The sequence below is a fragment of the Podarcis bocagei genome, assembly GCF_964188305.1.
Source record: "Podarcis bocagei genome assembly, chromosome: W".
NCBI lineage: Eukaryota > Metazoa > Chordata > Lepidosauria > Squamata > Lacertidae > Podarcis > Podarcis bocagei.
Window position 1 is genome coordinate 82,982,960 of NC_138131.1, and position 26,321 is coordinate 83,009,280.

Consider the following 26,321-nt stretch of genomic DNA (forward strand, 5'->3'; position numbering starts at 1 on the left):
GATCAGCCCAAAGTCACCATCAGATCAAACATCATGACCAGCAGCACAGCATGCAACACAAAAATCACGGATCCACGACTTCCTGGCGAAACCGTGGCCCAAAAACTTGGTTCCGAACCACGGATCCTCATGGATCTTCACACTTTTTGCATTGGGCCACTCCAAACTCACCATCAAATCACACATCATTCCCAGGGGCACAACCTGCCCCACAAAAATTACGGATCCATGGCTTCCTGGCCACTCCGTGGCCCAAAAACGTGGTTTTGAAGCACGGATCCTCATGGATCCTCACCCTTTTTGCACTATATCAGCCCAAAGTCACCGTCAAATCACACATGATTTCCAGGGGCACAGCCTGCACCACAAAAATCACGGATCCACGGCTTCCTGACCATACCGTGGCCCAAAAACGTGGTTTTGAAGCACGGATCCTCATGGATCCTCACGCTTTTTGCATTGGGCTGCCCCAAACTCACCGTCAAATCACACATGATGTCCGGAGGCACAGCCTGCCCCATAAAAATCACGGATCCACGGCTTCCTGGCCACTCCATGGCCCAAAAACGTGGTTTTCAAGCACGGATCCTCATGGATCCCACGCTTTTTGCATTGGGCTACCCCAAACTCACCTTCAAATCACACATCATTCCCAGGGGCACAGCTTACACCACAAAAATCACGGATCCACGGCTTCCTGGCCACTCCATGGCCCAAAAACTTGGTTTTCAAGCACGGATCCTCATGGATCCTCACCCTTTTTGCACTATATCAGCCCAAAGTCACCGTCAAATCACACATGATTTCCAGGGGCACAGCCTGCACCACAAAAATCACGGATCCACGGCTTCCTGACCATGTTGTTGTTGTTTAGTCGTTTAGTCGTGTCCGACTCTTCGTGACCCCATGGACCAGAGCACGCCAGGCACTTCTGTCCTCCACTGCCTCCCGCAGTTTGATCAAACTCATGCTGGTAGCTTCAAGAACACCATCCAACCATCTCATTCTCTGTCGTCCCCTTCTCCTTGTGCCCTCCATCTTTCCCAACATCAGGGTCTTTTCCAGGGAGTCTTCTCTTCTCATGAGGTGGCCAAAGTATTGGAGCCTCAGCTTCACGATCTGTCCTTCCAGTGAGCGCTCAGGGCTGATTTCCTTCAGAATGGAGAGGTTGGATCTTCTTGCAGTCCATGGGACTCTCAAGAGTCTCCTCCAGCACCATAATTCAAAAGCATCAATTCTTCGGCGATCAGCCTTCTTTATGGTCCAGCTCTCACTTCCATACATCACTACTGGGAAAACCATGGCTTTTACTATACGGACCTTTGTTGGCAAGGTGATGTCTCTGCTTTTTAAGATGTTGTCTAGGTTTGCCATCGCCTTTCTCCCAAGGAGCAGGCGTCTTTTAATTTCGTGGCTGCTGTCACCATCTGCTGTGATCATGGAGCCCAAGAAAGTAAAATCTCTCACTGCCTCCATTTCTTCCCCATCTATTTGCCAGGAGGTGATGGGCCCAGTGGCCATGATCTTCGTTTTTTTGATGTTGAGCTTCAGACCATATTTTGTGCTCTCCTCTTTCACCCTCATTAAAAGGTTCTTTAATTCCTCTTCACTTTCTGCCATCAAGGTTGTGTCATCTGCATATCTGAGGTTGTTGATATTTCTTCCGGCAATCTTAATTCCGGCTTGGGATTCATCCAGCCCAGCCTTTCGCATGATGAATTCTGCATATAAGTTAAATAAGCAGGGAGACAATATACAGCCTTGCCGTACTCCTTTCCCAATTTGGAACCAATCAGTTGTTCCATATCCAGTTCTAACTGTAGCTTCTTGTCCCACATAGAGATTTCGCAGGAGACAGATGAGGTGATCAGGCACTCCCATTTCTTTAAGAACTTGCCATAGTTTGCTGTGGTCAACACAGTCAAAGGCTTTTGCATAGTCAATGAAGCAGAAGTAGATGTCTTTCTGGAACTCTCTAGCTTTCTCCATAATCCAGCGCATGTTTGCAATTTGGTCTCTGGTTCCTCTGCCTCTTCTAAATCCAGCTTGCACTTCTGGGAGTTCTCGGTCCACATACTGCTTGAGCCTTCCTTGTAGAATTTTAAGCATAACCTTGCTAGCATGTGAAATGAGTGAAATTGTGCGGTAGTTGGAGCATTCTTTGGCACTTCCCTTCTTTGGGATTGGGATGTAGACTGATCTTCTCCAATCCTCTGGCCACTGCTGAGTTTTCCAAACTTGCTGGCATATTGAGTGTAGCACCTTAACAGCATCATCTTTTAAAATTTTAAACAGTTCAGCTGGAATACCATCACTTCCACTGGCCTTGTTATTTGCAGTGCTTTCTAAGGCCCATTTGACTTCACTCTCCAGGATGTCTGGCTCAAGGTCAGCAACCACACTATCTGGGGTGTACGAGACATCCATATCTTTCTGGTATAATTCCTCTGTGTATTCTTGCCACCTCTTCTTGATGTCTTCTGCGTCAGTTAGATCTTTACCACTTTTGTCCTTTATTATGGTAATCTTTGTACGAAATGTTCCTTTCATATTTCCGATTTTCTTGAACAGATCTCTGGTTCTTCCCATTCTGTTGCTTTCCTCTATTTCTTTGCATTGCTCGTTTAAGAAGGCCTTCTTGTCTCTCCTTGCTATTCTTTGGAAGTCTGCATTCAATTTCCTGTATCTTTCACTATCTCCCTCGCATTTTGCTTGCCTTCTCTCCCCCGCTATTTGTAAGGCCTCATTGGACAGCCACTTTGCTTTCTTGCATTTCTTTTTCATTGGGCTGGTTTTAGTTGCTGCCTCCTGTATAATGTTGCGAGCCTCCACCCATAGTTCTTCAGGCACTCTGTCCAGCAAATCTAAATCCTTAAACCTGTTCCTCACTTCCACTGTGTATTCATAAGGGATTTGGTTTAGATTGTATCTTACCTGTCCAGTGGTTTTTCCTACTTTCTTCAGTTTAAGCTTGAATTTTGCTATAAGGAGCTGATGATCTGAGCCACAGTCAGCTCCAGGTCTTGTTTTTGCTGACTGTATAGAGCTTCTCCATCTTTGGCTGCAGAGAATATAATCAATCTGATTTCGATGTTGCCCATCTGGGGATGTCCATGTGTAGAGTCGTCTCTTGTGTTGTTGGAAAAGCGTGTTTGTGATGACCAGCTTATTCTCTTGGCAGAACTCTATTAGCCTTTGCCCTGCTTCGTTTTGATCTCCAAGGCCAAACTTGCCTGTTGTTCCTTTTATCTCTTGATTCCCTACTTTAGCATTCCAATCCCCTATAATGAGCAGAACATCCTTCTTTGGTGTCACTTCTATAAGGTCTTGTAAGTCTTCATAGAATTGGTCAATTTCAGTTTCTTCAGCACCAGTAGTTGGTGCATAAACTTGGATTACTGTGATGTTAAAAGGTCTGCCTTGGATTCGTATCGAGATCATTCTATCATTTTTGAGACTGCATCCCAGTACAGCTTTCGCCACTCTTTTGTTGACTATGAGGGCCACTCCATTTCTCTTACGGGTTTCTTGCCCACAGTAGTAGATATGATAGTCATCCGAACTGAATTCGCCCATTCCCGTCCATTTTAGCTCACTGATGCCCAGGATGTCAATATTTATTCTCCCCATCTCATTTTTGACCACATCCAACTTACCCAGGTTCATGGTTCTTACATTCCAGGTTCCTATGCAATATTTTTCTTTACAGCATTGGACTTTCCTTTCGCTTCCATGCATATCCGCAACTGAGCGTCCTTTCGGCTTTGGCCCAGCCGCTTCATCAGCTCTGGATCTATTTGTACTTGTCCTCCGCTCTTCCCCAGTAGCATGTTGGACGCCTTCCGACCTGAGGGGCTCATCTTCCAGCGTCATAACTTTTATATGCCTGTTGTCTTTGTCCATGGAGTTTTCTTGGCAGGGATACTGGAGTGGCTTGCCGGTTCCTACTCCAGGTGGATCACGTTTGGTCAAAACTCTCCACTATGACCTGTTCATCTTGGGTGCCCTGCTCGGCGTAGTTCATAGCTTCTCTGAGTTCTTCAAGCCCCTTCGCCACGGCAAGGCAGTGATCCATGAAGGGGTTCCTGACCATACCGTGGCCCAAAAACGTGGTTTTGAAGCACGGATCCTCATGGATCCTAACGCTTTTTTCATTGGGCCAACCCAAACTCACCGCCAAATCACATATCATAGTCAGGGGCACAGCCTACACAACAAAAATCACGGATTCCCAGTTATCTGGCAACACCATGGACCAAAAACATGGTTTCGAAGCACGGATCCACATGGATCATCATTATTTTTGCACTAGATCAGCCCAAAGTCACCATCAGATCAAACATCATGTCCAGGGGCACAACATCCACCACAAAATTCACGGATCCACGGCTTCCTGGCCATACCGTGGCCCAAAAACGTGGTTTTGAAGCACGGATCCTCATGGATCATCACACTTTTTGCTTTGGGCCAACCCAAACTCACTGTCAAATCACACATCATGTCTAGGGGCACAGCCTGCACAACAAAAAACTCAGATCCACGGCTTCCTGGCCATATTGTGGACCAAAAAAGGTGGTTTTGAAGCACGGATCCTCATGGATCCTCACGCTTTTTGCACTAGATCAGCCCAAACTCACCATCAAATCACACATCATGGCCAGGGGCACATCCTGCACCACAAAAATCACGGATCCATGGCTTCCTGGCCACTCCATGGCTCAAAAACATGGTTTTGAAGCACAGATCCTCATGGATCATCACCCTTTTTGCATTGGGGAACCCCAAACTCACCCTTTATTCACATATCTTGTACATAACCACAGATCTGAACACAAACATCATGGTTCTACTGCTTCATGGCCCTGGCCAGATGCTACCCTGGATATATTGGCCAATTTTTAGGTGGGTGTGCTGGGATGGAGGAAACGGAGTCGGCTGAATCTCTATCCTTTAAGGATGGGCGTCCAATGGCTGGGCCAGAATGATTTCAGTTTGTTTTGCCAGCTCCCAGGTCTTCATGGGGCGCAATAGTCACCTGTAGCTGCCATCAGGAGTCCTGGTGTGATCCTGGATGCTTCTGTCTCTATGGAGGCATTGGTCACAAATGTAGCCAAACTGGAATTTTTGAATCTATATCAGGTTAGGAGATCGGTACCGTACCTGTCCCTTTCCAACGTAGCCATGGTGATCCATGCAGTAGTCACCTGCAGACTAGACTACTTTAACTTGCTGTACACCTGAGCCGGGGAGTGCAGGGTATAAATGTGATAGAGAGAGAGAGAGGGTGAGAGAGATAGATATGCAGGGCTACCCTTGAGACTGCTCCAGAAACTCCAAATGGTCTAAAATGCAGATGCATGAGTTCTTACTTGGACTTTGTGGAGAGCCCACATTCAGTTGGTTGTTCATCAGCTGGATTGGCTCCAGGTGGAGTATCGAATCAGGTTCAATGTTTTGGTGCTAATCTTTAAAGCCCTAAACAGTCTGTGACCTTTCTTATCTGTGGGAATTATCTTCCAATACACCCCCCATGAGTGTGACGCTCATCTAACAGCAACCTACTGGTGGTCCCTGGCCCAAAACATATCCAGCTGTCCTCAACCAGAGCCAGAGCCTTTTTGGTGGAACGCTTTGTCTAATGAGAACCAGGGCTCAGTGCAATCTATCTCAGTTCTCTCACTTGTCATGGTGAGTGGGCTTGCACATTCCTATGACCCTTGTGAGTGAAGCCATTGGGAATCTCGTACTCCCAGCAGGGTCACCCAAGGTGGTAAGGTCAAAGAAAATTAAATATGCTCAGAGTCCTGTAGTGATTTCATGCTCTTTATTGCAGCTTGTAAAACAGTGATTGAATTTCCCCCAAAACCTCAGGCTTTTATATACATTATTTACACAATGAGTCCCGTCTGACTAGCTGATTCTGCTTCCCTCCTGGAGCCTGATTGGTCTTTTCCTGCAAGCCAATCAGTTCTTGCATTCTAGGAACCTACTTGCCTATTGTTCTAGGATCCAAGCTTAGTACATAACAGGGAAGGAGTTAGACAAAGAATGATCCAAGAAGTCCTCAACGGCAGAACAGGCGGGTGATAACAAGCAGTGTGTTACAACGGCTCTGAAGGCGGATGAAGGCTGCAGCAGATAGGATCCACCAGTTTGTCATGACTACTCATGCCATCAGAACAGAGCCCTACTGCGAAGACTGTGCGTTGGTCAGCGTGCACTAATCTACACACATAAAACAAATTCACGCACAGGCGTCTTCCAAAAACCAAACCCAACCTCCCCAAACCCTCCCCCCATGGCCATCACTAAATGGCTACGGGGGCAGGAATGTGAAGCCCCTAGTCATGAACCGACACATGGGCGGTCAGCCGTTCTGACTCAAGGAATGAGGCCGTTGAGCAGCTCAGCAGCTGTATCCATGACTGAGCAGCCCTTTTTAGGATCCACTATGCTCACCCCGAAAAGGGGAAGGGGCTGGAAACGGTGCCCTAAACATAGTATGCCTCCCTTTTTCCCTGACTGGATTACCACGCCCAGGTGGAATCTCTTTTCCCATAGTTTGAATCCATTATTCTGCATCCTAGTCTCTAGAACAGCAGAAAACAAGCTTGCTCCCTCTTCAACATGACATCCCTTCAAATATTTAAACATGGATATCATGTCACTCCTTAATCTTCTCTTCTCTAGATTAAACAAATCCAGCTCCCCAAGTCTCTCCTCATAGGGCTTGAATTCCAGACCTTTTACATTTTGGTCACCCTCCTCTGGACATGCTCCAACTTGACAATATCCTTCTTCAACTGGACACAGTATTTCAGGTGTGGTCTGACCAACCAACCAGAATAGTGTGGTAGCATTCCTTCACTTGATCTAGACACTATACTCCTATTGATGCAGCCCAGAATTGTATTGGCATTCTTAGCTGCCACATCACACTGTTGACTCATATTCAGCTTGTGGTCGACTAAGACTCCCAGATCCCTTTCACAGGTACTGTTGTCAAGCCAAGTGTCCCCCACCTGTGCATTTCATTTTTTCTATCCAGGTGCAGTACCTTACATTTCTCCCTATTGAACTCCATATTGTTGGTTTTGGCCCAGCTCTCTAGGCTATTCAGGTCATTTTGAATTCTGACCATGTCCTCTGGTGTATTAGCAACCCCTTCCCAGTTTGCAGTCATTTGCAAATTTGATTAGCACACCCTCTATTCCATCATCCAAATCATTTATAAAAATAGTGAATAGCACCAGGCCCAGGACAGAACCTTGTGGAACCCCAGTAGTCATTTTTTTCCAGGATGAAGGTGAGCCACTGATGAGCACTCTTTGGGTTCAGCCCATCAACCAATTACAAATCCACCTAACAGTAGCTTTGTCTAGCCCACATTTTACTAGTTGTTTTGCAATAATATCATGGGGGACCTTTTCAAAGGCCTTACTGAAGTCAAGGTAAGCTGGTACAAGGGAAAGCAGGATTGTAATTACCGTAAAAATTACTGATTACTTTGGATCAGCAGTTTCAACCTAACCCGCTATGTGGGGAGAGCCACGTGTTCCTTTGGAAGGCAAGTGGAATACAGTGTGATATACTGACAGCTGTTTTAAAAGATGTAACTGTGACTTAAAATCCAGTATCAGGGGAAAAAACAAAAATAGATGGTCCCTGTGTGGATAGTCATGTTTGCATGATGGGGCCACCTCCAGTGACCATGTGGCCTGATATAAGAGGGTTCTAAAATCAGTCCTGAAAGTAGACTGATTGAGAATGACACACGCATAGCTTTTGCTCTGCCATTAACAAGGTGAGCTGAAGCAAATTCTTGCCTCCCTTTGGGCTTAGCAATATTTCCTACAGCATTCTTGTTGAAGGGCATTGGAGAGTTAGGTGAGGGTCACTTTTCTGTTTTTTCATCAAGCTCCCAGACAAGAATGCTACAGCATCAGCCCCAAACACTCAGTCTCATAACAAAAAATACTCAACGGAGTTAGGGCTGAGGGTAGGGGAAGTACAATTATGATCTTTCCAGTCCTCTAGAAGCTGACCCTTTTGGTCATTTTGGTCATGGAGCCAAATATCTGTTTCCAAGTTTAAAGAGTCTAAACAAGTAAAGAACAAGCTTGCCCTTTACATGCAAAAGCCCTGAAATTCAGCCCATTGGGCAATGATAGGCTGGGAGGAGGGAGGTAAGGACTAGCACCTTCTCTGCCCTCCACCTCCAACAGCTACACCTGAAAGTTTCATGATGGGGTTCGATTTGAGAAGCTGAATGTTTATAAAGGCACTTAGCCAATTTCTGCCACGGAAATTCTGAACAGAAACACTCTGCAGGTTCAGCCCCCAAAAGAAACTGCTCTATGGTCTCTGTGTTGGGAAATGGGAACAGATCTTGCTCATCACCAACCTTCCCTCCACAAATCAGTATCACTATGAGGCTGAACTGAACAGCTTGCTCCAGAGTTTTAAGAGATACGTTTCTGTGGTGTAGTAGTTAAGAGCGGTGGACTCTAATCTGGTGAGCTGGGTTCGCTTCCCCGCTCCTCCACATGCAGCTGCTGGGTGACCTTGGGCCAGTCACACTTCTCTCTGAACTCTCTCAGCCCCACCTACCTCACAAGGTGTCTGTTGTGGGGGTGGAAGGGAAAGGAGATTTTTAGCCACTTTGAGACTCCTTCAAGTAGAGAAAAGCAGGATATAAAAACTAACTCCATAAGTAAGAATTCTATGGAAAAGGACCATCCCTGCCATGATGATGAAAACTATATGTTTGGATTTTGCTGTATTATACCAACCTGTGGAATATGACAGTTCGCAGTTTCAAAATCTATTTGGCCACAGTGGATTGACAGTCTGGACACACAAAAACCTCTGGAAGATCTTTTGAATCAATGCCTATGCGAAAGCAGTGGTACCAGTCCTTGCAGTTTCCTTCACAGTAAGCCATAGTTAGGTCACCACTGGGCCTCCTGCACCCTTCCTTCAAGAAACATAGTGACCAGCAGCCTTCAAACAAGGATATCTGAGCAATAGGCTAGTGTATCCTTCCATCCCTCTGGGCATGATCGAGACACAGTAATGTAACTCTCGTTCAAGATTTGTCTCTTCTTGGGAGGAACAGCATCAATTTCCACTTGAAAATATTTGTCTTGTCCTTCAAAATAGGTTTTCCCACAGTACTGTATTATTTCTTTTGCAATCCAGGGTCTAATGGCAGCCATATCCTTTTGTATGAACTGTAATTGGGCAGCAGAAGCAATCAGATGGGCAATGGTACATGTGAAAGGACCGTAGTCACTGGAATTACGGTACCTTGCCTGGGTATATCAGTTGGTGCAAAAAATGATCAGCTGCAAAACTATAGGGATATTTTGAATCCATCTCATACAGACATGCTAAGAAGGATGTTATTGCATCAATCACAGAGTGGTTCAATCCATGTTTGGAATCTAGATAGAGCATGGTCTTCCTTTTAAAAATGATTACTATCAGTTTCCAGTGGACTTCTCTGTCATTTACTGGAATAATCAAAACATCTTTCTTTAGCACTCCAAATCTCAAACAGTTCTTCAGAGCTTGCACTGGCAATCTTTGACATATCTGCATGAAGTGGCAAGTACGGTAAGTGGGAAAATTGTTCCATTGTGACCTAGCTCTTTGGCCATGATCACCCTGGAGGCAAGAAAGGCATCTATTATGCGATCATTTATCCAGTTTGATCCTTTCAGTGTGTTTATGTCATAGTCATACACACAGATGTTGCCAACTGAACCCAAGTCCCATGGTTTGTAGACTGAGTGTGGGGAAGGTACAGTTGTGCCATGGGGGAACTGATGTACAAATCAGTGATTTGTCCAAACACTTCTCACTTTGTGTTGAGAATATGGGGCTGCTATCAAAATAATCAATATTGGTCACTGTCAAATCCTCTTTCCCACCTTTTGGCGTGGAGGTCATCTGAGGCTGAGTGCTTTCCAGGTGTCTCATAGTCAGTTGGTGATCTTAAGGAGTCAACCCCCTCAGCAGCCTGCACTGAATCAGATGCTGGAGCTACTGTTATCTTTTCCTGCAGTCTGGGGAACTTTCTTCCCGATCTACTCTTCTGTCTTTTATTTCACTTCAACTGTGTGAGCTGCAACTGGCAAGGCTTCCCTGGTTCTGGTGGCATGCCGATAGATTTTGTGGCAGCTATAATATGGTAACAAGTCCTGGATGATGTCCTGTACGGACTGTGCATGCATGGCTGCCCGTATGGTCGCCAGGAGAGCGGCTGCCCATACAGCCTGTACGGCCGCCGTGAGAGGAGCTGCCTGTACGGACGCTACGCGAGCAGCAGCCTGTACAGTCACCGTGAGAGCAGCTGCCCGTATGGCCCATACGGTCGCTGCGAGAGGGGCTGCCTGTACAGTTGCCGCAAGAGCGGCAGCCAGTACAGCGACCTTACTGTCACTCTCCCCCCAGCATGGCACCCTGGGGCACCATCACCCCGCTGCCCCTTCATATGCCCCTGTAGTCAATCAAATGTACTATGAACAATCTGAAGTCATGCTGGGCACAATTCACCACTAATCCTGTTCTTTTTCTAAAAACACGTGGTGGACTCCAGGAAAGCTGTCAGCAGGCAACATGATTCCCATGGGCACCACGTTGGAAACCCCCTATTTCAAAGTTTGCACTGACAAAATCTGTTCTCAAAAAAACTTGCAGTTAAACCTCCATTTATAATTACTACCCCTGCAAAGCAACCAACTTTTGTCCCAAAACCATTTGTAGCTGAATTGACGCAAGACAGGTGATTGTTTTTCATGGTTACTTTGGTGGTCTCCATCTAGTTGGTTTGATAATTTACATTCACAGGTAAGATCATCACAATCTCTGCCTTGGACATTCTTGAGGTTTAGCAGTGTCAAAAATTTCCAGGTGCAGTTCTTCACAGTGGAAGCTATGAATATGAATGTCATTTTATTTCAATGTTCTTGCTAATGCAGAACCATTTCAGATAGCGTTTGTATTTCGGTCATTCCATAGACATTGGTGTGATCTTACAATATAATTTGGTGGAGTCCATTTAACAATCATGCCGATCCATGAGGATTAAAGTATTTAATATAGTGTTTGTTCCTTGGCTGTGCTCTGTGGTTTTTGTGGTTCGTTCTGTGGTCATATACATCAGGTGTGATTTGATAGTGATTTCAGGGTGACCAAACATAAAAAAACCCTAAGGATCCATGGGGATCTGTGCTTCATGAGAATCTTTTTACAGCATGGCAGTGCCCCAAAGTGATCTGGCCATGAGCAGCATAGGTGGTTGGGTAATGAATATGGGGCGACCCAGAGAACTGTGGAGCCGTAAATTTTAAAAATATATATATATTCAATTTTATAAGGATAAGGAAGTACAGAAAGGGAAACGGGGGAGGGGATAGATAGATAGATAGATAGATAGATTAGAAATTTAAAAGACCTATAAAGATTATCAAATCCTACAAAGTACTACTACTACTACTACTACTACAAATATATTTGTACCCTGCCCATCTGGCTGGGTTTCCCCAGCCACTCTGGGTGGCTTCCCAAAAAATGAAATAAAAATACATTAAAAAGTCACACATTAAAAACGTCCCTAAACAGGGCTGCCTTCAGATGTCTTCTAAAAGTCTGGTGGCTGCCTTGACATCTGGTGGGAGGGCGTTCCACAGGGCGGGCGCCACCACCAAGAAGGTCCTCTGCCTGGTTCCCTGTAGCTTTGCTTCTTTCAGTGAGGGAACTGCCAGAAGGCCCTCGGTGCTGGACCTCAGTGTCCGGGCTGAACGATGGGGGTGGAGATGCTCCTTCAGGTATACTGGGCCGAGGCCGTTTAGGGCTTTAAAGGTCAGCACCAACACTTTGAATTGTGCTCAGAAATGTACTGGGAGCCAATGTAAGTCTTTCAGGACATGTGTTATATGGTCTTGGTGACCACTCCCAGTCACCAGACTAGCTGCTGCGTTCTGGATTAGTTGTAGTTTCTGGGTCACCTTCAAAGGTAGCCCCACGTAGAGGACATTGCAGTAGTCCAAGCGGAAGATAACAAGAGCATGCACCACTCTAGTGAGGCAGTCTCCGGGCAGGTAGGGTCTCAGCCTGCGTACCAGATGGAGCTGGTAGACAGCTGCCCTGGATACAGAATTGACCTGTGCGTCCATGGACAGCTGTGAGTCCAAAATGACTCCCAGGCTGTGCACCTGGCCCTTCAGGGGCACAGTTACCCCATTCTGGACCAGGGAGTCCTTCACACCAGCCCACCCCCTGTCCCCCAAGAACAGAACTTCATTATTGTATTATTGTCAGGATTCAACCTCAATCCACTAGCTGCCATCCATCCTCCAACCGCCTCCAAGCACTCACACAGGACCTTCACCACCTTCACTGGTTCTGAGTTGAAAGAGAGGTAGAGTTGGGTATCATCCACATATTGATGGACACCAAGCCCAAACTCCCTGATGATCTCTCCCAGCAGCTTCCTGTAGATGTTAAAAAGCATGGAGGGGAGGACGGAACCCCGAGGCACCCCACAAGTAAGTCTGAACACTCATCCCCCACCACAACTTTCTGGACACAGCCCAGGAGGAAGGAGCAGAACCACTGTATAACAGTGCCCTCAGCTCCCAGCTCCTCTAGACGGTCCAGAAGGATGTTATGATCGATTGTCGCGACCAAGGCAGTTTCAGTCCCTTGAGGAGACGTGAATCCCAATTGGAAGGGATCCAAATGGTCTGCATCCTCCAGGCGTGCCTGGAGTTGTTCAGCAACCACCCGCTCAATCACCTTGCCCAAGAATGGAAGATTTGAGGCTGGGCGATAGTTGGCCATACTGGCCGGGTCTGAATATGTTTTTTTAAGAAGCGGTTTAATGACCGCCTCTTTCAGCTGGTCTGGGAATGCCCCCTCACAGAGGGAAGCATTCACCACCCCGCAGAGCCCATTGCCCAGCCCTTCCCGGCTTGCTTTTATTAGCCAGGATGGGCAAGGATCAAGGAGACAGGTGGTTGGTTTCACGCATCCAAGCAGCCTGTCCACATTCTCGGGGGTAACGGATTGAAATTGATTCCATGCAACTTGACCAGACAGGGCTCTAGCACTCTCTCGCCCTGACCCTGCTCCCACGGTGGTGTCTACCTCCTTCCGAATATGAGCAACTTTATCTGCATAAAAATTTGAAAAATCGTTGCAGGAGGTCTTGGGGTCTTTACAAGGCCCCGGTGGTAAAGGTGGTTCCATTAAATTGCAAACCACCTGAAAGAGTCTCCTGCTACTATTTTCTGTAGATGCTATAGAGACGGTGAAGAAAGTCTTCTTCACCATTGCTATCGCCACTTGGTAGGCTCGACATTGAGCTCTAACCTGTGTCCGGTCCAATTCAGAATGAGTTTTCTGCCACTGGCACTCGAGCCGTCTCAGCGATTGTTTCCTCACCCGCAGCTCCAAAGAAAACCACGGGGCTGTCAGGGCTCCATGCAGTCGGAGAGGGCGCTTCGGAGCCAGACAGTCGATAGCCCTGGTCAACTCCACATTCCGGCAGGCCACCAGGGAATCAGCTGAAAGGCCATCAACATGGGATAAAGCATGCCCTACCACTCTCTGGAAACCATTTGGATTCATTAAGTGGCGGGGGCGGACCATCCACATTGGTCCCACCTCCCTGCAGAGGAGAAGGGTCACGGAGAAGTCCAGTTGCACCAGGAAGTGATCTGACCATGGCACTTCTTTTGTTTCACTTTTACCTAGTGATGACACTAGGTAAAAGTGAAACAAAAGAAGTGCCATGGTCAGATCACTTCCTGGTGCAACTGGACTTCATATCACCCATGTCACTATTGGTGAACACTAGGTCTAAGGCATGTCCGTGACTATGAGTTGGGCCAAACTTATTCAGGGACAGCCCCATGGAGGCCATGCTTTCCACGAAGTCCCAAACAGCCCCTTGTAAGGTCATGTTGGCATGGATGTTAAAATCCCCTAGGACAACCAAACTAGGTATCTCCAGGAGAACATCCGCAATGACCTGAAGCAGCTCGGGCAGGGAATCCTTGGTGCAGCGGGGAGGTCAGTACACCAAAAGGAATCCTGTACTGCCCCTATTGCCCAACTTCCAGAACATGCACTCAGAGAACTGGGTCTTTCATATGCGCAGAAGCGCCAAATTGCACCAGTGCCTGTGCAGACGTGGCGCTTCAGGATGCGAATGCTGTGGGTTGCGGACGTGCCTCAGTCACGGGTTATGTCTGCAACCCGAGGTTCCACTGTACCAATTTTGTTTTAGGGCTTAATTTGCAGTAAATTTTATTCCTTTATTCATAATTGTTCTCACTGTTCTACTGTGAACTGCTCTTAAAATTTTTGCATCCATTTTGTCATATAAGGTTTTGCTTGTTCGGGCTTGGTGTCATATTTGAGTAATAGTTTATAAATTTTACCCAGAAGGTAGAACTCTGTTATGATGGACTCAGATTCTATCTTTTCACTGATTTTCACTGTATGTTTGCCATACAGTCTTTCTTGAATCTGGATATTAGTTGACAGTATGTAAGCAGTTTCATATTTTTTCTCCTCTTTAATACTTTGGCATGTATTTGATCTGTTCTTGAAGATGAACCATATCTTGGTACAATATATACCGTATTTTTCACTCTATAGGACGCACCGAACCATAGGAGGGGGAGAACAAGGGGAAAAAAATTCTCCCCCTCTCCGCTCAGCGCCCCTTCAGCGAAGCGGGATGAGAAACGGAGCCCCTTCCATTTCTCCTCCAGCTTCACTGAAGGGGCACTGCGCAGAGAGGAAACATTGTGCAGTGCCTCTCCAGAGAAGCAAAGCCTGGAGAGCAAGAGGGATCGGTGTGCACTGACCCCTCTCGTTCTCCAGGCTTCAGGCGGCTATCCGCAAGCCTTCGGAGATCAGCAGGAACTTGCGCTGTACTCCAAAGGCTTCAGGCGGCTATCCCTGAAGCCTGGAGAGCGAGAGGGGTCGGTGCGCACTGACCCCTCTCGCTCTCCAGGCTTCAGCGAAAGCAACGCGTAGCCTCTGGAGCGTGGAGGGAGCGCTCCCTCTGTGCTTTGGAGGCTTCGTGTTGCTATCGCTGAAGCCAAGGAGCCTGCATTCACTCCATAGGACGCACACACATTTCCCCTTAATTTTTGGAGGGTAAAAAGTTGTCTTATAGAGCGAAAAATACGGTAGTCATATATTCTCCTATCGGCACTAATAATAATATTGCAGTGGTGACATTAACAGTGCAGGTAAGGGGATTTTTGTGATTTTTGTAGTGCAACTCATGATTTGTGAGTTGTGCCCGTGGCTATGATGTGTGATTTGATGGTGAGTTTGGGGAGCCCCAATGCGAAAAGAGTGAGGATCCTTGAGGATCCGTGCTTCAAAACTACCTTTTTGGGCCATGGCGCTGCCAGGAAGCCATGGATCCATAATTTTTATGGTGCAGGCTCTGCTCCTGGCTATGACGTGTGATTTGACAGTGAGTTTGGGTTGGCCCAATTCAAAAAGCGTGAGGATCCATGAGGATCCGTGCTTCAAAACCACATTTTGGGGCCTTGGAGTGGCCAGGAAGCCGTGGATCCGAGTTTTTTGTGGTGTAAGCTGTGCCCCTGGACATGATGTGTGATTTGACAGTGAGTTTGGGTTGGCCCAATGCAAAAAGCGTGAGGATCCACGAGGATCCGTGCTTCGGAACCACGTTTTTGGGCCATGGAGTGGCCAGGAAGCAGTGGATCCAAGTTTTTTGTGGTGCAGGCTGTGCCCCTGGGAATGATGTGTGATTTGACGGTGAGTTTGGGGTGGCCCAATGCAAAAAGTGTGAGGATCCATGAGGATCCGTGCTTGAAAACCAAGTTTTTGGGCCATGGCATTGCCAGGAAGCTGTGGATCCGAGTTTTTTGTGGTGCAGGCAGTGCCCCTGGACATGATGTGTGATTTGATGGTGAGTTTGGGGTGGCCCAATGCAAAAGGAGTCAGGATCCATGAGGATCCGTGCTTCAAAACCACGTTTTTGGGCCATGGAGTGGCCAGGAAGCCGTGGATCCGAGTTTTTTGTGGTGTAAGCTGTGCCCCTGGACATGATGTGTGATTTGACAGTGAGTTTGGGTTGGCCCAATGCAAAAAGCGTGAGGATCCATGAGGATCCGTGCTTCAAAACCACGTTTTTGGGCCATGGGGTGACCAGGAAGCCGTGGATCCGTGGTTTTTGTGGTGGATGCTGTGCCCATGGCCATGATGTTTGATCTGATGGTGACTTTGGGTTGATCTAGTGCAAAAATCATAAGGATTCATGAGGATCCGTGCTTCGGAACCACGTTTTTGGGCCTTGGATTGGCCAGGAAGCCGTGGATCTGAGTTTTTTGTGGTGCAGGCTGTGCCCCTGGAAATGATGTGTGATTTGACGGTGAGTTTGGGTTGGCCCAATGCAAAAAGCGTGAGGATCCATGAGGATCCGTGCTTCAAAACCACGTTTTTGGGCCTTGGATTGGCCAGGAAGCCGTGGATCCGAGTTTTTTGTGGTGCAGGCTGTGCCCCTGGACATGATGTGTGATTTGACAGTGAGTTTGGGTTGGCCAAATGCAAAAAGAGTGAGGATCCATGAGGATCCGTGCTTCGGAACCACGTTTTTGGGCCATGGAGTGGCCAGGAAGCCGTGGATCCGAGTTTTTGTGGTGTAGGCTGTGCCCCTGGGAATGATGTGTGATTTGACGGTGAGTTTGGGGTGGCCCAATGCAAAAAGCGTGAGGATCCATGAGGATCCGTGCTTCGGAACCACGTTTTTGGGCCTTGGAGTGGCAAGGAAGCCGTGGATCCGAGTTTTCTGTGGTGCAGGCGCTGCCCCTGGACATGGTGTGTGATTTGACGGTGAGTTTGGGTTGGCCCAATGCAAAAAGCATGAGGACCCATGAGGATCCGTGCTTCAAAACCACGTTTTTGGGCCACGGTATGGTCAGGAAGCCTTGGATCCGTGATTTTTGTGGTGCAGGCTGTGCCTCTGGACATGATGTGTGATTTGACGGTGTGTTTGGGGTGGCCCGATGCAAAAAGCGTGAGGATCCATGAGGATCTGTGCTTCAAAACCACGTTTTTGGGCCATGGAGTGGCCAGGAAGCCGTGGATCCGTGGTTTTTGTGGTGGATGCTGTGCCCATGGCCATGATGTTTGATCTGATGGTGACTTTGGGTTGATCTAGTGCAAAAATCATAAGGATTCATGAGGATCCGTGCTTCGGAACCACGTTTTTGGGCCAGGGCGTGGTCAGGCAGGCGTGGATCTGAGTTTTTTGTGGTGTAGGCTGTGCCCCTGGGAATGATGTGTGATTTGACAGTGAGTTTGGGTTGGTCCAATGCAAAAAGTGTGAGGATCCATGAGGATCTGTTCTTGAAAACCACGTTTGGGCCACGGTATGGCCAGGAAGCCATGGATCCGTGATTTCTGTGGTGGATGTTGTGCCCCTGGACATGATGTGTAATTTGAAAGTGAGTTTGGGCTGATCTAGTGCAAAAATCATGAGGATTCATGAGGATCCGTGTTTTTTAACCATGTTTTTGCGCCATTGCGGCACCACGAAACAGTGGATGCGTGATTTTTTTGGTTCCTCCTACAGACTAAGATGTGGTCTACAGAAGCATGGTGTTTTTATTTTGTTTCAATATAAAAATCATATGAATTCATGAGGATCCGTCCCACGGATCCATGTTTTTATGGTACTGCAGCGTGGCAAAGTGTTGGATCCACGTTTTTTATAGTCCAGTTTGTAGGCGTGCCTTCTAGGTGTGATTTGACACTGCATTTGTTGGAATTATTTTTTAAAAAGTGGAGGATCCATGAGGATCCGTATAGATCCGCCTTTTATGCAGACCCTTTTTTTATCTTTTAGTTTGGAAATGTACATCCAGTTATTTCCCCTTTAAATTTTTTGGGGGGCCCCAAAAGAGTGGGACCCTAAACTATAGCTTGTTTAGCTTATACGTAAATCCGGCACTGTTCACAGCACAGGCCTGGCTAACTTGGTGGTGAGAGCTGCGAATAGGTCGTTTCCCCTCGCATTAGACCACTGTTTTGTGGGGAACGGGGCATCTCCACAAGACTAGTCGCGAGGTATGTTTGAAAAGCGCGCCTTTCTCGCCTTTCCGGAGCGCGCTGCATCCACAGAGGATCTCTCTTATGGAAAATCGGGTTCCAGCAAAACGCTGCAGGGTGGCTTTGCACAGAATAAATATTCGTAGTCGGACTACAACTCCCATCAGCCTCAGCCAGCATAGTCTGGCATGATGGGATTTGTAGAACAGTTTGGGGAGGGGGCACTTCGTTGGCTACATCTGATTTACCTTGTTTGATTATATCTTTTGGGAACAATTGCATAACTGAGTTGGCAATCCCAGCACACCTGACTTTTCAATGTCTTTGTTGCTTATTCTTCTGAAACTTTTTTGCTTCATGTAATTCTGTTGAGACCATTTTAAATTAAATGAGCTTTCTACAGAACACGGTATTTCTACTTTTAAAAAGGTGCCACCTGCCTCTTTGCTGTGGTACTGTATAAAAATATTGTAACTATGTTGGTATCCATACCACACATTAATGTATCTACAGTTACCATCCTAAAGTTTCTGGGGTTTTTTAAAAACGAAAATGTTTCTGAAGGAAATGTACTTGTTAGTAAACCAATCACATGAGGTGGAAACATGGAACAAAATAGTTGCAAAGCCAGACTATTATTCCAGTTGTGTATGCAGATGAAGCTGTTTCACAAAAAGCAGGCTGTCTCATTGTAAGTACAACTGTTTGTGTGAAAGTGTAGTTGCTGATTTGTACAGCTCCTCTATTATGTACCGTATTTTTCGCACCATAGGGCGCACCGGACCATAGGGCGCACCCAGTTTTTAGGGGGGGAATTCAAGAAAAAAAATCTTTTTTTCCCCCCGCAGCCCCAAAGAGCAGCGTACAGGCTGCACACAACCTCTCCCTGCCCGAGGGGTTGCGTGCAGCTATGGATCAAGCCAAGGCAGCGAGCGGGATGGATCCCGCTTGCTGTTTTGGCTTCCCCTAGCCCCGTGCAGCCTCTCCCTCCCGGGAGAGGCTGCGTGGGGCTAAAGAATCCATAGCCCCGTGCAGCCTCTCCTTGGCAGAGGGGTTGCGCGCAGCTATGGAGGAAGCCAAGGCAGCGAGCGGGATGGATCCCGCTCGCTGTTTTGGCTTCCCCTTTAGCCCCGTGCAGCCTCTCCTTGGCGGAGGGGCTGCACAGCGCTTTCCTGGCTTTACTGGGAGGCGGGGGGATTCCCCCACCTCCCGCAAAACCGGCAGAAGCCGCGCGCCTTTTAAAAGGGCTGCACGGCTTCTCCTGGCTTTCCTGGGATGCGGGGGGATTCCCCCACCTCCCGCAAAACCGGCAGAAGCCGCGCGCCTTTTAAAAGGGCTGCACGGCTTCTCCTGGCTTTCCTGGGAGGCGGGGGGATTCCCCCGCCTCCCGCAAAACCAGGCTCCCCCCCCGCCAGCCTTCTAGCCAAGTTGGGGGACAGCGGGAAGGGCGCGCTGCGCCCCTGCCGCTGTCTCCCGAGTTTGCGGGGCTGGCGACGGGGAGGAGCAGGCTTCTCCCCCCGCCAGCCTTCTAGCCAAGTTGGGGGACAGCGGCAAAGGCGCGCTGCGCCTCTCCCGCTGTCCCCCGAGTTTGCGGGGCTGGCGACGGGGAGGAGCAGGCTTCTCCCCCCGCCAGCCTTCTAGACAAGTCGGGGGACAGCGGCAAAGGCGCGCTGCGCCCCTGCCGCTGTCTCCCGAGTTTGCGGGGCTGGCGACGGGGAGGAGCAGGCTTCTCCCCCCGCCAGCCTTCTAGACAAGTCGGGGGACAGCGGCAAAGGCGCGCTGCGCCTCTCCCGCTGTCCCCCGAGTTTGCGGGGCTGGCGACGGGGAGGAGCAGGCTCCCCCCCCGCCAGCCTTCTAACCAAGTCGGGGGACAGCGGGAAGGGCGCGCTGCGCCTCTCCCGCTGTCCCCCGAGTTTGCGGGGCTGGCGACGGGGAGGAGCAGGCTCCCCCCCGCCAGCCTTCTAACCAAGTCGGGGGACAGCGGGAAGGGCGCGCTGCGCCTCTCCCTCTGTCCCCCGAGCTTGTGGGGCTGGCGGTGGGGCTCTCCTGAAGCCTGGAGAGCGAGAGGGGTCGGTGCGCACCGACCCCTCTCGCTCTCCAGGCTTCAGCGAAAGCCTGCATTCGCACCATAGGACGCACACACATTTCCCCTTCATTTTTGGAGGGGGAAAAGTGCGTCCTATAGTGCGAAAAATACGGTATACAGATTGTAAACGTTATTGCTTTGACAGTACTGTATGGGGTAGACAGTAAAATAGATGCATTTATATATCTGTATAGTACAGTACCTGGAAATCAATTAGTGATTCACATGAGGAGGAGACATGTGGTTTCAGTGTCCTATGGATTCAAGTTAAACTGCTCATGTACATGACAGACTTTCACTGACAAATTATTGGAATTGATTAAGAGGACTAGAATAACTTTATATGTAGAATGATTAAGAGCATTGTTAGTGGATTATTGCATACATACTACAAATAGGCCAGTTGCTATGCAGAAGAATAAATTTAATCTCATCAGAAATTACAATATTAAAAAACTGTTGGGGGGCAATTCCAGTCTCCCAGGACATTGTAAATGATAACAAACTGGCCATCCTGTAATAAGAATACTTTATTCAGACTTGCAATGTGAAACTATATATCAAGAGTTTCCTTTTTTCACTTGTGGGCTGAAGTAAGGCAAATATGTTTTTTAATTAATTTAAATGAAGTTGCTAAGATGGTATACAATTTGTGTTAGAAATTCGGATATATATTTTTGGCAAGACAGCTCTAAAGTTTTATTTTTCAAACAATGGGCTGTGATCAGTTAAACATCTGGATAGTTCAAATGACAACCTGGAGCTTTGAGAACTTGAAGAAGAAAAGTCCACATGTGTATTGGCTTATTCCAACTTCTTTTTATTAATGGTAACTGCTCCTGCTCAGGCTGCAGTCTGAGAAGCATTTTGTTTCCAGAAATTCATTCCCAATTGTGTAGATAAAATATAACCAATAGAATTCTACAGGATGGAGTGTTACTGTATGAAAACAGTCTAGATCCAAGGATCCCCAGACATGCACTTCCAGATGGTGGAAATGCCTAGTGCCTGGTTAATTTTGAGCACTGTATACAATTCATAATAAAAAACGGTAGAACATCCATCATTAAACTACCAATATAACACCTCTTATAACTCAGCAACAGTAGGAGCAGTTGACCTCCAAATGCCAAGCAGAGTAAATGACATAAAGACACCAGCAAAGAGGACCAACGTATTTCTAGTGGAAGGCAATTCTGTAATCGGGGAGCCATAACACAGAAGCCATAACATGAGTCCTTTCCAGAAGCAGGATGTTGGAAACCACAGAATGGGATGGTGCTGTTGTTCTCAAGTCCATTTTGTGGGTTTCCCACAGGCATCTGGGTGGCCACTGTGATAACAGGATGCTAGATTAGGTTGTCAATAGGCCTGAAGGCCTGATCCAGCAGGCTCTTCTTACCGTCTTGTTGTTTGCGTCTTGGTTTTAAATAGAACTATAAGAAGGACCTTTCTGTCAGATCTCAAAGCACAGGCTGGCATATAATGGGGAAAGGTGCTCTTTTAAGTATCCAGGCCATGCAGGACAATACACTAAAGTGAGCACCTTAAATTGGGCAAACACGTAACCAGCACAACTGTTTCAAGAGTGCTGTCACAATATTGTATCCAGTTTTGATACTGAATAGTGAGGTGGGAGCATTTTTGCACCAATTGGAACTTCTGAACTAGCTTCAAGGGCAGCTCTATGTAAACATATTGTAGTACTAAATGAAATGTTAACAAAACATACAAGTTAATTGGCATACAAATGCCAGGATATCTATTATTCACAACTGATTCTGTGAACTATCATTGTTATTTATGTAATTTTCACTGTCTCTATTTTCCCTGCATTCTTTCTGGCCACATTATACCCATCCACCCCAACAGCACCCATGTGTGCAATATTTTGACAGTTGAGGATCTCACTCTGTGCATCTGATGAAGTGCACTGTATTCCATGAAAGCTAATGCCATAATACATTCATTAATTTTAAAGATGTCTTGTTCAAATTACTTGTACGTCTATGACTTTGATCATGTTACTGAGAAATGACTTGAATTTTTTTTAGCAGCTAGTGTTAATGAGCAGCAAAACAGTATACGTGTACAAATAGTACACTTGTATGTGTCTCCTGTATTATATAATGTAATTTGCATTATATGTTGTAGCTATAGACCTGATAAGAGGCTTTTACATAGTTTCATGATAATCTGGGTTTAAGAAAAGTGTAAGAAAATTGTAATTCTCTTGGTGTATTGTCTTAATAGAAAGGTGCTCATCATATATTCTAATTAGGTAAAGTTTTATTGAGTTCTCAATGTTCAATCCTTACAGGTAGGAATTACAGATGAGAAAATGCCACTTTTTGGGAAAATTGTTGTCATTAAAAAGAATGGGAGTGATGGAACTCATTTTCCGCTGACTAAAAACTCTTGTTTGTTTGGAAGGTAAGACTTATTTATTGGAAGGTATTTTGAATGTTGGAATTTAATTGTCTGAACTGTTCTTTTCACAAAGGGAAACAGTAAAATCTTTGCTACAGGAAACTCCCATTTACATGGAGGTTACGTTCCAAGGCACCACATATTTAAGTGAAATTACATATATTGGGGCACCATTGAAAAAGCCTGCAACCACCTGTTAAACTTCTAGAAACGCTTGAAAAAAAGCCAGAAATCCACCCAGCTCCACAATCACTCTCCAAATCTACTTTCTTAAACTCTCAACTCTCCATAGGCGTAAAAGGCTCCTGGGACTGCACTTGCAAAGGCTAGACTCCATTTTTGCTGTTTTCACTCTTTTAGGGCCGTATTTGCTCCTTTTTGTGCCCCTTTTGGGGATTTGCGCGTACCTGCTTGCACTTTAAAACAGCAAAACTTAAGATGTCAATTAAATTGTCAATATGCCTAAGCACTGCATCAATGTGCACATTTTAGGTTTGCACACTGGTGTAAATTTGACCTTTTTGAGAGCTAGTAGATAGGAATTTGTCTTTACTTTTGGGTTTAAATTTAATTTTTCTTCACAGTTTTGAAACTCTCAAGTGAAGCTATAATATTTTTGTGGGCAAAAATTGTTAATAGCATGCTTTCAGTGGGTCAAATGAAAGGAGCAACATTCACTTGCTATTGGAGATATAAGCATCTTTGCTGTTCTCGAATTAATGTCTCGGGATTGTCTGCTTCAAGTTCACCATACATAAAAGTCAATAGAGAGAGCTCTTTTTCAACTTTAGAGAAATTTTTGAATTGTACAACCTGCTCTGAAAGGTTGAACTTTACTAACTCCAATAGTTATTCAACCTTTCTGTTTTACATAAGCAAGTGATATCGGCAACATCTGTGTTTATCATTTCATATCTTTGGAGGGTTTTATTGGATGCAGGTGTTGCTCTGGTTTAGAGTATCTTTTCTCCAAGTATCTACGTGAATAGGTACCAGTGGCCAAGTGCATATTTAATGAAGGCAGGGGAAAGTTTATGGCAGAGGTAGCCAACCTATAGCCTGTGAGCCATATATAGTTCCCCAGGAAGTTTTTTGTGTCCTCCCTTTGCAACCTTCCAATTTGTCCATTAAAAAAATACTATTTCTTCATCGACCAGTTCTACAGGTCCCCTGTTCTGATCCATAAAATGTATTCTTTCCTATGTATATATTTATATTTTACAGAATTTAATAAATAATAATAGATTATCAAAAAAGGCTTTTAAATAGTATTGATAGAATATAAAAGCTTTTTGAAGGCAGCTTGCGAACTGCAATTCTAGCCATGGACACATTTACACTTTGGGCATGCTTGCTTTGGCATGCAGATATCATGGTTCACCCTGGACCAGTGTGGCTCTAGACCCTGAATTGATTAGCCATCTCTGGTTTATGGCATGCCAACAGTAAACATTAGTGTTTTTTTCCAGTTAAAACAAGTTCAGTTTTCATAATACTACATAGTTTGTCTTTATAATTTTTCTAATATTTGAATAGTAGCATTATGGCATTTTTTATATTAAAAACCCCTTTATCTCTGTGTAATATACAAATGTTAATCTGAAAACTGCATGATTATATTTAAAGGAAAAGAGAGTGTGACATCAGAATTCAGCTGCCTCAGGTTTCCAAAGAACATTGTAAAATCGAAGTCAATGAAAATAAGGAGGTATGCATTCTTATTTTTATTTTTTTGTATTGATTTGTTGTGTGTCTCTTGGACCTTTCTTAATTGACTGAGCTGAATATTTTTAAATCTATTTTTAGGCAACTTTGTTTAACTTAAGTCCTGCAAACCCAACAGAACTCAATGGAAATATTTTTCAGCAGCCTACGTACTTAAAGCATGGAGATGTATTCACTATTATTGATCGTTCTTTCAGGTAGGTAACAATGCTATACACAGCTATGGATCTACTTAAATAAAATTACTCTTGTCACGTTGCCTAGGTTGGGTCAAGTCACTGGAATTTTTAATGAGTTTATTTTATGTTCAGGCAACTCCTTTGTGCAGGGGTTGCATTTTGAGTCATATTGTGTGTAAGCCCATTCCATCCCCTTCTGGGTCAGAAAATGGCATGCATGGAAGGCCACACATCAATTGGACGCATGCAAAATGGTCACCACCTGTATTTCACAACTTTTATATACTGCTTGATTGTAGTAAAGCCTCTAAGCAGTTATAAAAAAGAATACGTTAAAATTATCAGTACAAGACAGTTAAAAACAGGTATTTAAAAGCATTAAAAAGATAATTAAAATCAGTAAACAAAGGGAGATTAAAATGCATTGCATCATTCAACTTGTCTGCGTAGGCTAGCCTAAACATGTTTTAAGCAGGCATTGAAAATATTACAGTCAATACTCCTATCTGATATTAGTAGGTAGAGAGTTACAAAGTATAGGTGCTGCAACACCAAAAAATTGTGGTTTTGTAACTGCGGAATGAGTGTTATGTACGTTGTGCTGTGTCAGTTCTGCCGATAGAAGTGGTTGATGGGGAGTATATGGGGTAAAGTGATGCCACAGGTAAAGTGGTCCAAAACTGTTATGGGTTTGTATACTAATAGTGACACCATGAACTTAGCCTGGTAACAAACTGGCAGCCAGTGTAGATATCTGAGCAGAGGTGTTATATGTTGATAGGATCCCAATCATTTCAGCAACTGTATTGCAGCATTCTGCATTAACTGCAGTTTCTGGGTCAGTAAAAGTGAAACTTACTTACAGTGCATTGCAGTAATCCAGCTTTGAAATCATTAATCCATGAACTACTGAGGTTACCTGGGCTTCCATTGACAAAGCTGGATCCAAAAGCACCCCCAAATTGCATACCAGCTAATTCAGCTGAAGTGTGACCCCATCCATGGCACGTAATTGATCAGTTTATTGCACATGGGATCCAGACACCTATAGTGCCTCCACCTTGGCAGGATTCAACCTCAGCTTACTTTCCCTCATCTGTCCCACCACTGTGTCCGGGCACAGGTCCAGGCTCCATGTGGCTTCTGGTGGCTTTGTATAGATTTTAAATAGCACTGGGGGATACAATTGTACCCAGGGGTACTCCATAACATAACTGTCAGAGATTCATAAAGCACTCTTCTGGTGCTGTTCTCAGGACTGCAGTAATGGAAGCCCAGTAACACAGTGATACCAGTGTCCATTCCACTGAGTCATTTCAGGAGGATACTACGGGAAATGGTATTGAAAGCTGCACAAGAGTCAAGAAGCAAGAGCAATGTCACAGTCCCCTTGTCCTGCTCTCTGTAAAGGTCAGGTCTCAGGCAGCCAAAACTGACTCTGTCTCATAGCCAAGCCTGATCCCAGAACTCATCTCCTTTATTCACCTCCCTGACTACTCAATTTGTTGCTACTTACACTTCTTGTTTGGCTCTATGACTGTTAAGGCTGGTGCTTTCTTTGCATTATCCAGCCCAAAGAGTTTTCAACAACTGGTATGCAGCCAGGGCATTTAGCTCATCAGTGGGATAAACAAATCAATATTAAGCCTACCTAATACCTTTAAACAGGTTTGAATATCCACCTTCATTACTTCCACGGAAGAGGAGTTCCAGGTCTCAAGAGAATGAAACATTACAGGTAACTCCATGAATACAAGGAAATGCACCTTTGCATTTTGCTGGACTGAATG

At 45.8% G+C, this 26,321-nt stretch overlaps 2 long non-coding RNA genes across 2 annotated transcripts in view; one reads left to right on the top strand and one right to left on the bottom strand.

The window, feature by feature from the left end:
- Window positions 1–26,321, bottom strand: part of LOC308578325 — a 792,667-nt gene that overhangs the window by 185,593 nt on the left and 580,753 nt on the right. The window lies entirely within an intron of this gene.
- LOC308578321 overlaps window positions 1–26,321 on the top strand; it is a 29,109-nt gene that overhangs the window by 975 nt on the left and 1,813 nt on the right. The window contains exons 2-5 of the long non-coding RNA XR_014003876.1: window positions 22,518–22,630; window positions 24,254–24,335; window positions 24,434–24,549; window positions 26,200–26,269. This is a non-coding gene — a long non-coding RNA (uncharacterized lncRNA). The remainder of the gene's footprint in view (window positions 1–22,517; window positions 22,631–24,253; window positions 24,336–24,433; window positions 24,550–26,199; window positions 26,270–26,321) is intronic.